The sequence below is a fragment of the Acomys minous genome, assembly GCF_964271855.1.
Source record: "Acomys minous genome assembly, chromosome: 12".
NCBI lineage: Eukaryota > Metazoa > Chordata > Mammalia > Rodentia > Muridae > Acomys > Acomys minous.
This window is the reverse complement of record NC_140493.1, coordinates 104,688,424-104,698,934: the sequence shown is the minus strand read 5'-3', so window position 1 is coordinate 104,698,934 and position 10,511 is coordinate 104,688,424. Positions and strand designations below refer to the sequence as shown.

At 47.9% G+C, this 10,511-nt stretch overlaps 1 long non-coding RNA gene across 1 annotated transcript in view; it reads left to right on the top strand.

The window, feature by feature from the left end:
* Positions 1-4,175, top strand: part of LOC311579128 — a 68,326-nt gene extending 64,151 nt beyond the window's left edge. Inside the window, exons 5-6 of the long non-coding RNA XR_014773063.1 lie at positions 2,631-3,044; positions 3,745-4,175. This is a non-coding gene — a long non-coding RNA (uncharacterized lncRNA). The remainder of the gene's footprint in view (positions 1-2,630; positions 3,045-3,744) is intronic.
* The last annotated feature ends 6,336 nt before the right edge of the window (positions 4,176-10,511 follow it).

Genomic DNA, 10,511 nt, shown 5'->3' with positions numbered 1-10,511 from the left:
ATTTGCCGAGCACTGGGCACTGCTATAAGAAAACTAAGTGCTGACATCACCTCATGCAAACATTCAATCTTTTCTTCCTCTTTTTTTATTTTTAAATTAATTCATTTATTTTGAGATAAAAATCTCACTATGTGGCCAAGGATGACCAAGCTCTGTTTGGTATAGGTATATGCCACCGTGCCTGGTTTATTGAAGTCTAGGGACCAAACTTCATATGTAGTAGGCAAGCATTACCAACTGAACTGCATCCCCAATTTCAACATATTCGAGCTTTAAAAATAAAGAGTGAGAGATAAACTACAGAGGAAGCTCTGTCTATCCAAAGCCTTGCCAGCCTTGCTGATGCTTTAGAGAGTGGTAATGGCTGACTTCCTAGCAAGTTTTCTAATGACGACCCAAGAGTGGGACCAATGAGGCTAAAGATAGCACACATGATCACACAAAGGGGAGGAGTTGCCACGTTGGCTTTAATCTTGGGCTCTGTCCTCATGAGCAATCCTGAAAGGCAAGAGCCTTCCATGGGAGCTTGGTCAACTGATAGGATCCTGGATTGTGAGAGGCCCTCCTCTAGAAGACAATAAATCTCTGTGTGTTTTGTTGTACACTCACTATCTCTGACACACTCTCTTCTGCCTCAGTTTCCCCAGTATTGGGGTAACGGGCTTGAGGTACTGTACTGGCCAGGAGTCAGGAAGCTAAAGTCCTAATTTCATGTTACTTTAACTGATTTTTTTTTTCACATAGAGCCACATAGATTGTCCTCAAACTCTCAGCAATCCTCCAGAGCACCAGGATTATAACTTGATCCTCCATACTGTGTTAAAAATTCACGGTGTATAAAGAATATGAAACAACTAAGGGCTCTGGGGGAGTTTAATACTGGAGTAGGTTCCACAGCTTCCCAGGGTTGGAACTGGCACTCTATCCAGATTCTGAGTTTACTAGTGTATCGTTGTGGTCGGGTTTCCTGCCTCCTTCACCACGATGCCCAGATACTGGGAAGTGACCAGGTAGTTCGATACAGGAGAGGAGAGGGGCAGTTTCAGAAGCCAGCCAGGCTCCAAGGGTCTTAGGATCTGTCCCTTTTTTCTCTCTCTCGAGCCTAGCCTCCTGTCAGGACAGGATCTATAAAGGCTGTTTCTATGAACCATGCCCTGGTATACATCCATAAAGGACTGGCCAGTATCTAATGTGACAGTTCTCAACCTGTGGGTCACAACCCTTTTGGGAATCAAACAAAACCTTTCATAGGGGTCCCCATATTAGATTTCCTGCACATCAGATATTTACATTATGATTCATAACAGGAGCAAAATTACAGTTATGAAGTGGCAAGAAAAAGAATTTTATGGTTGTGGGGAGCAGTATTAAAGGGTTGCAACTTTAGGGAAGGTATAGAGCCACTGACTTCAGTGGCTAGCAGAAACCATGGTGGACTAGTTGATGAACTGGACAGACACTCCTCTCTCTGCATAGGCCTTCCTAGTCTAATCTCTTCTCCACCCCCTCCCCCTCCCCCTGCCCTACCCTCACCCACCAATGCCCATCACTGCCATAGAAACCCCTTCAGCAAACATTACCACAAGCTAACTGGATCCTACTCTATCTGACTTGCAGCCTCATCCCGGTATTTGGTGAGGCCTACCCTTAGGTGCCTGGCACCCCAGCAGGGATTTATAGAGAATTCCAGAAGTGGGAGTGGTCTGGGAATACTTTGTGTCCCACCTCCCCTCCTTCCTAGGAGGGAGAATGGGACGTTGGATAGGCTCGCCTCCCTGCCAGGGCTCCGCATCCCTCTTATGTATCCTTTTCACTTGGACCAGTATATAAAGAGCTATTTTAGGTGTCCGAGCTTCTAAGCAGTAGAAGTTGAACAAAACTACTGCGCCTGGGACAAATCCTCAACCTTAATCTTGGCCCTTGAAGTGAGGGCTGTTTGAATACGAGGTGCTGTTTATGCAAATCCCATGCAAATCAGGGCAACTGGATTAACTGAAAGGTTGGGGAGGTAGAGAAAACTCCCATGCTTCTTAGCACTGGGGCTGGCTTCAGGGCTTCATGATGTGGGGTTTTGTTTTTTAAGTGTCATCTTGTGTCTTTTTGAAAGTCCTGCACCAGCAGCCTCAAGCAGGGACAATGTCGCTGTCCCAACTTGGCTCTTTGCATCTGCGGAGCCTGTGGGTGAAAAGGGAGGTTTGTTTTAAAGTCTGTCAACAGGGCCCTCTTTCGAGTCCACCACACCTTAAACAGGCTGGCCAAGGTTTCTGCAGGGAGTAAGTGCGGGGCCAGCAACAGGAAAGGCTCTCTCTAGGGACTCTGGCTTAGTGGAGATCAGGGGGTCTCACCAAAACAAGGACAGCAGCAGCAGCAACAGCAGCAGCAGCATCCCCATTGGGGTGGGAATCCTCTGTGTTAGAACTGAATATCCTATTTGGAAACACAGCCAGTTGCCATTTGACATCCTTGGAGACTTGGGCTCAGCCTCTCAGCTTGCATATTTATGCAAAACAAAATGCAAATGAGCCCATTGAACTCTTTGTCTCTGCCCTGCCAGGCTGGAATCCTGGGTCCCTGACAGTATCTTCTATGCCTTTGTCCTCTCCTAAAGAGCTTTTTTTTTTTCAAAGTAGGACACGGCATCCCTGAAGGCTCTCCTTCGTGACATTCAACTCAATCACTGTGTTTACTGAGATCCTACTAAATGCCAAGGACCACAGTCGGTTGCAAAGAAGTAGAAGGAGAAAGTCAAGTGATGGTCCCTGAAGAGTTCATGAGATCTTATGAGACTTTCAGTTCTGTGCCGTCTCATAATTAGTCATTGGACAGGCAGGCATTAGGCGCCTTCTGCATGCCAAGCTAGCAGCTCAGCACTGGGATCCATTAGGAGAGGGTTCTGCCCTTGCCTTCCATCGTAGCGCAAGAGATGGACAAAAAAACGAGGCGATGTGTACAAGAGTGGGTATCTGCAAATAGTGATACTGACAAACAAGAAAATAAATAGGGAGGCACTTTATTATGACCGTCATGTGAGCAGACCTAGGTAGGTAAGTATTAAGAATTGTTAAATCCCATTTTTGAAATTAATTTAAAGCAGCCGCAAAGAGAACAAAGGGAAGATGATCTTTTTTTTTGCTTGTTATTTATGTTTCCCACTGTTTGTCTTAAGTAGTTTGATAATTCCATTAGTCAAGGAATCCCATTATCCGTGTGTGTGTGTGTGTGTGTGTGTGTGTGTGTGTGTGTGTGTGTTGGGAGGGTGTTGTATGTGTCAATATGAAAGGAAGATGATATAATATTGCTCCTTGGGTACTGCCAATCTTTTTGGTTTTGGGGGGTGTTGACCTAGGTCCCTCCAATTCAAGGTTCCACTTGTCTCCTCGCCCCATAACTGCAGTTATTAGTACCTACATACTACACCAGCCTTTTTATTTTTTTCTTTGGATGTGTGTGTAAGTGTGTGCATGCATGTTCACATGGGTGTGTGTGTGTGTGTGTGTGTGTGTGTGTGTGTGTGTGTGTGTGTATGTACATGTACGTACGTACATGGGGAGGCCCAAAGTTGTTATGAGAAATTTTCCATCAGCCTTTCACCTTCGTTGAGTCAGAGTCTGTCAATCAAACCCAGAGCTCCCCGATACTCTAGCTAGATTGCTACGGGGATGCTTGTGTGGTGTAATTATAGTAGGTACAGCGTACCCACCCCTCCACCCCCCAACCCTCGTCAGGGTCCTCTTACTTCTGCAGCAAATGACTTAGCCATTGGACATCGTCCCTGCTCCACTTCCCTTTTAATATGATTTCTGAAGACTGATCCCGGAACTCAAGACGCCAAGATGTACATAGGTTGAGGTTGGGCACATGATGGGAGCTACCGACAAGAAAGTCAGAGTTGGTTTATTTCTAGAGCTTGAAGTACGCACTGACCTTGCACCAGAATCTGACACAGCCCTACGTGCCTCCCGCTGTTTCCTGAAGCCATCAGCTCCAGTGAGGTGAGATCTTGGAAACTCCTGGAAGACATGGGAAGGGACTCTTCTGTGGGGCCAAGAACTGTGTGCAGACCTGGCAGTTCAGGGACAGCTGCAGCGTATGGCAAACCCTTGAAGCCATCTTGCTGCTAGTGTCCTCACTTTCCACACATCTGTCAGGCTGATGTTGCATAGGTGGGTTTCTGGACAGAGTAAAGATGTATTTTGCTTATTTCGCTAATGTATTTTTTACTTTTCAATTTAAAAGTTATATTTATTGTAGCACGTGTGTGTGTGTGTGTGTGTGTGTGTGTGTGTGTGTGTGTGTGTGTATGCATGTATGTGCAGGCATGTGTGCATGTGGCTACAGTGTATTTAGAGTATATGTTGAGGTCAGCAGACAGTTTTCAGGAATCAGTTTTCTCCTTCCTGCATGTGGAGGCCTTTCTTGTCTATGAGCTTTCCTTTTTGGTGATTCTCCAGTCTCCCAAAGGGATGCTGGGGTTTCAGGAGTGCGCTCCCACATCCAGTTTCCTAATGTGGATTCTCAGATTGTCAGACTTACACAGCTAGTAGCTAATGCTTTTGGCCACTGAGCAGTGTCCTCGGCCTGGTGTATTGCAGGCTGGCATCAAGCTTGCTGTGTAGCCAACGCTCATGAGCTCCAGCTTCTCCTGCCGCCATCCTTCCTGTGCTGGGAAGATCGCTAGTCACACCACCACACCCAGTTTATGCAGTACTGGTGCTCTAGCCCAGGGCTTTGGCATGCTGGGTAAGCTCTCCTCAAACTGAGCCTCCTCACCAGCCTACAGGAGCGCTTGCTGCTCTCCTAATCACATGATTCTTCAGCGTAGGCAAACAAATGCACACTAACCAATGAGCAAGAGGAGTAACATACAAAGAGACAGAACGTGGAATTGGTTAAGAGCTTGAGTGCAGGTGCCTTTGGGCAGAAACGGGAATCTCAACGCTGTCCACTCACTGTATGGAATGAATCCAGCTGCCAAGTTTGTCTCTACATGTGTGTGCGATGGATGAAGAACAGTGTATTCTTCAGGGAAGTTGTGAGGCTTCCCTGGTTCTATGCAGGTCACGTGACTCTTATAGAGGCTCCAGGTTAGATTTCCAACAGCCAGGAGCTCGCAATGTTTAGTAACTCCAGGTCCAGGGGACCTGACACCCTTTTCTGACTCCATGGGAACTAGGCACACATGTAGTACACATACATACATCCAGATAAAACACTCATACACAATAAATAAACACACACATATATACATATGTATATATACATATATATATATGTATATATACACACACACATATACATTTTTTAAGTGACATGAGGGACTGGCTGGCCAGATGGCCAGAATATAGCCATCTTTCAGCAAATCCCATCTCTGATCATGTCACTTTAAAGTTTTTTTCTCAAGTTTTATTTTTTTAAGCCACATTCAAATGTGTTTATCTTGGGTGCTTGTATGAATGTTGGCATGATACAGCGTTTGTGCATGTGGAGGTCAGAGGACAGCTTTTAGGAGTTGTTTCTCTTCTTCCACCATACAGCTCACAGGGACCGAACTCAGGACTTCAGGTTTGGCAGCAAGCACCTTTACTCTCTGGCCAGCCTCTTGTGTCACTTTTTTTTTTTTGGTATGTATATGAGTGTTTTTGCCTGAATGCATGTATGTGTGCCATATGCACGCCTGGTTCCCATGGAGTCAGAAAGGGCTGCCAAGTCCCCTGGAACTGGAGTTACCAATAGTTACGAGCCACTGGGTGGCTGCCGGGGACAGAATCTGGATCTTTTGACAAGTTCTTTTGACCACCGATGCATTCCCTAGCCCCATCATGTGCCTTTTTATGGACTGAAAAGCAGATGACTCTGATGTGACATGTTACATGTCACACGAGGTCCAGATCCTCCTGTTCTCACCTTCCTGGTGAGGGGACAATAGCTAGTTGCTATCCTTAGCCGCATCTCCACATCCGCAGAACAGTCTCTCCACTGCAAAGAAGCGAGGACCCATTTCCATCAAAGGGCTCTTCTTCTGAGACTTTGGCCTTGGTCAGCTAGTCTGCCTTTAGCACACAACTTTTTTTTTTTTTAATTTCTTTTACTGAACCCCCATGGTCTCCTTTGGAAGGACCTGAAAATGTTTCTGCTCTTGGAATTTGGGCTTAAGTCCTGGGATTGAGAGTGAGGAGGGAACCCAGAACCGTGTTGGAGGGAGTGCCCCATGTGACAAACAGAGCAGTGATATGCTGCCACTGCTCAGGAGAACCTGGCTCGGAGCCCTCTGGATGGAGGGCAGGTGAACAAGCAGGGAGCTAGGATGCTTTATGGCGCATAATAACTGTTGCAGCTGTGCAAGCAGAGATCAAAGATCAAATCAAATTTCAAGCTGTGGGGACCTCAATCTGATCACCTGCGGAGGTCAAGGAAAGGAATTTTCTTCCCCCATGAAGAGCCCCAGGATTGGCTGAATTCCCAATAGGGGGCTTTGGCACTGCCTGGTAAGATCACATTACCTGCCACTGCCCAGAAGCAAGGATACACGGCTTCTGGGTGAGTTGATGGGGTTAGTGGGGTCCCCCCGCCCACCCCGCTCTGTTGTTCTCTAGCTGAGTGTCTGCCAAGTAGGCAAGAATCCAGGTACTCCAGGTCCAGTGAGTCCAGCATGGTGAGTGCTGAGAAGGTTGCTTCGGGCTGCCCACCTTTAAGGATGGTATCTAAGGTAAACGGGACAACTCATGGGCAGGTTTTACTGTCTTCATCCATGTCCCTCTCTGAAAGTAGCAGCTCAGGGTGAGATGGGACTTCTGACAGGAGGTGGGCCAGGTGACTTCAGGGCCATGTGGACAGATTATACCCCATATGTCCAACATTTACACAGGAAGCTATCTGAAGCTGGGAGTTCTACACCCAGCCCTGTGGGGCCTTGCCCAATGTCTTCTATTGGACAGATTCCATCTGGTTCACAGGAGCACCCTGACAGGAGCACAGCCAGAGAGAGGCAGGTGGCCCACGTTAGCTCTGAATGGCCCCATGGGACTTTGTGTGTGTGTATGTGTGTGTGTGTGTGGGGGGGTATTACATGTGTGGTACAAGCATATGAACATGTATGTGCATAGGTAGGTACATACTGAGGCCAGAGCAAGATGGCAGGTATCTTCCTCCATAGCCCCTCACCTTAACTGCATTGAGCCACAGTCTCTCAGTGAAGCAGAAACTGGCTGTTTTGACTTAGCTGGCACCTGGCAGCCCCCAGTGCTGGTGTTATAGGCAAACACAGCCATGGCTGCCTTTTTACCCTGGTGCTGGACTCGAACTCATTCAGACTCGGGTCTTCATGATTACAGAGTAAGTATCTTACCCACTGAGCCACCTTCATGAGATATTCTCAGCTTGTAACTTCTTCTCAGCCTTGTCTCAGCAGCGCCCCCCCCCCCACGCGTGCGCATACACACACACACATATGCATGCGCGCGCACACACACACACACACTTGATGACAGTCTACACTGTGCCACAATTAGGAAGATATATTACAATGGTGATAAGGGAATTTCATAATTCAGTGATAAGAGAAGGACATTTAATTTTCTTGGTTCCCTAGATGGCTCTGTAAACATCCTGTGCCAAGTGGTACTTGCGTGGTCTCTCTCACAACCAGGGGTGCTTAGAATGCAGCCCATCACCAAGAGGAAGCAGTGAGGGTGAACTTGGCCACTTGGCCTGTGGATGTCAATCAAACTAATGTGTTGGGGAAAGGCGGGAGGAAGTTTGTCACCCGTTTCAATATCAGAAATTCCTTTATGTGGGTGGTAACTGGGGAACAGCTGCAGGTAGCTGAATCACAGCCCAAATCCTAGTGGGGGGAAAAAAAGAAGAAAGAAAGAAAAAGAAAAAAACTGCTAGTGAGACACCCCCTCACGCCACACCCCCCCCATGCCTCCCCCCTGCCAGCTTTTCAAGCTGGACCTCAGCAGGTCACGCAAGTAAGAGGAGCCGGTGGGGGCGGAGGGCTCTGGAGTGGCTAAGCTTTGGGAAGTATGTTTTTAAAGAGCTGAGTTTTGAAGCGGGTACATATTTAACAGGATTAGAGCACCCCAGTTAGAGGCTAAAAATTCTCCACCTGCCGAGTTAAACAGCTTGTCTGCAGGAAGGCCCAGAGAGTGCACGCACAGCTCCCCCTGCCCCCCCAATTCCCCATTTCTTTCACTTTGCCTCCCATCTCTGTCTATGTTCCCCCATCCTGTGTGGTATGTGGTATGTGTGTGTGTGTGTGTGTGTGAGAGAGAGAGAGAGAGAGAGAGAGAGAGAGAGAGGGAAGGAGGGAGGGAGGGAGGGAGGGAGAGAGAGAGAGAGAGAGAGAGAGAGAGAGAGAGAGAGAGAGAGAGAGAGGGAAGGAGGGAGGGAGGGAGGGAGGGAGAGAGAGAGAGAGAGAGAGACAGACAGACAGACAGACAGACAGACAGACGGAGATGGAGACAGAGAGACAGAGGACCAGCAGAGCTTAGGCAAAAGGTGGTGAGGCTGGGGTAGAGGGTAGCAATTGGGAAGCGCTTAGCTCCTTCATACATCTCTGCAGCCTAGGGCTCCAACCTGTCCCCTTTCAGCCCCAGCTGAGGCCATTAACACACCCAGTTTGTCAACAGTGTGTGTCCCTGTTTGATTTGGCCCAGGCTAGTCCACCACTGGCCTGGTCAGCTCTCAGTGGGAGAAGCATTTACTTTTCACACAGGGCGAGCGGGGACCCTGCCTGGCTTCTATTTAGGTCCTTGGTGGAATGTGTCCTCGAGGTCTGGGGTTTTCATATAGTGGGTGGTGGAAAGGGCTAGGGCAACCTGGAACATTCTTTTTCTAAATATGGATCCTTCTTTGCTTGCCTGGCAACTTTAGCCAAAAGATGAAGAAGGCTGCCCTCTTCTCTGGCTGTTTGCTGGGAGGCATGGTGACGAGAGAAGGCCTGGATTCCTTTGGCTTCAGGGTCTGGCTAACTCACTGAGTGACTGCAGATGGGACCTCTCACCCCCCTGTGCCTCTTGCTTCCTCATTTCCATCTCGAGGCCACAGGTCATTCCAACCTTTCCTATGACAAACTGTCCACAACACTGAAATGAGAAACCAACCCCGGCCCTTCTGTAACATTTGGCCAGAGGCACTATGCAAATGAAGACCAGGCATTACCAAGGCAACTGTGGTCCAAGACTGAGAACCTAGTGGGTGCTTCTGCTTGATTGCCCATCCTTGTCTACCCCTCTAACCACCTCTTGGTTCTTCACCACATCCTACAAAGCATCCTTATCACCGGAGAAAGATCAAGTGTTCTGAAAAGAATGCGCCAAGATGAAAGCCCAGTCTAATGAACCACTTACTCTCTGTCCTTGTTCAAGTGTGTGGATCTGCATGTGTGTGTAGGTGCACATGTGAAGGGGGTATATGCACACATGTGTGCCTATGTCTTTGAAGCCCAGGGGGACAACTTGTACATCAGTCCTTAAGTATTATTCATTTACCTTTTTTTTTTCTTGAGACAATTGATGTCATCGACTGAGAGCTGGGTAGATAGGCCATTGATCCAACCAGTGAACCTGGGGAGCCTCCTGGCTCTACCTCTCCAGCCTGGGTCACCACTCCTTACATTTTGTTGTTGTTTGAGATGGGGTCTTATGTATCCAAGGCTGGCCTTGAACTCATGAACCTCCTGAGTCCTGGGATTTAAACTTTACTTGGTCACACCAACTTCAGCTTATTTATTTATTTATTTTTTAGTGTGCACTCCGAGGGTTGAAGATGAACCAGCTCCACAGCTCCCCACCCCCCCACCCCACCCCCACCCCTGGAAGCCATCCTCTTCTTGTTCTAAGTGGAAAAGTAAAGGCAGCATGTTCAGAAGAGCAGCAGCTAGCTCATCCATGACATTATCCCAAAAAGTTAGGTAGAGATCAAGCAAGAACCCACGGTCAAATTTTCGTCATCATTTATTAGCTGTCCCAGTTGGTGAGAAGTGATGAATGTTTTTACTATTCTAGAAATGAAGTTTTTTTTTTTTAAATGAAAGGGAGAATCACATGAGAAAACCCATCATATGCAACCTACTTTATAAGCAGGCGCGTACATCCCATAGCTAAAACCGAGCTGTGTGTCTGTGTCGGTGAGCAGCTCCCGTGGTTCAGGTCCTGGTTCTGTGGTTAGTGTTGTCATGGTTCAGCCATCCGCTGTCCTCAGCTTGTCAGCTTGCTCCTCTGGAGGATCATTCTTCTAGGTTAGGCAACGTGTCTTCATGCATCCTTCCCAGATTGATGATGCCCAGACCCCAGGGATGAACTAGATAAGGTCTTCACCAGGCCTGAGTTGGCCTAAATGACCCTTCCCCCTTTGGACAATCTTAGAGGTTTCTTAAACTCCAGGATCACATAGCTCTCTAGCCCCAAGGTGTGTGTAGGGGAGGGGGGGGAAGGGGGGGTTGGCTCAGGAATCCAAGGAAGCAGAGACCATTCTTACAGCTCTCGGGGAGGCAGAGCGGACAGTGTATG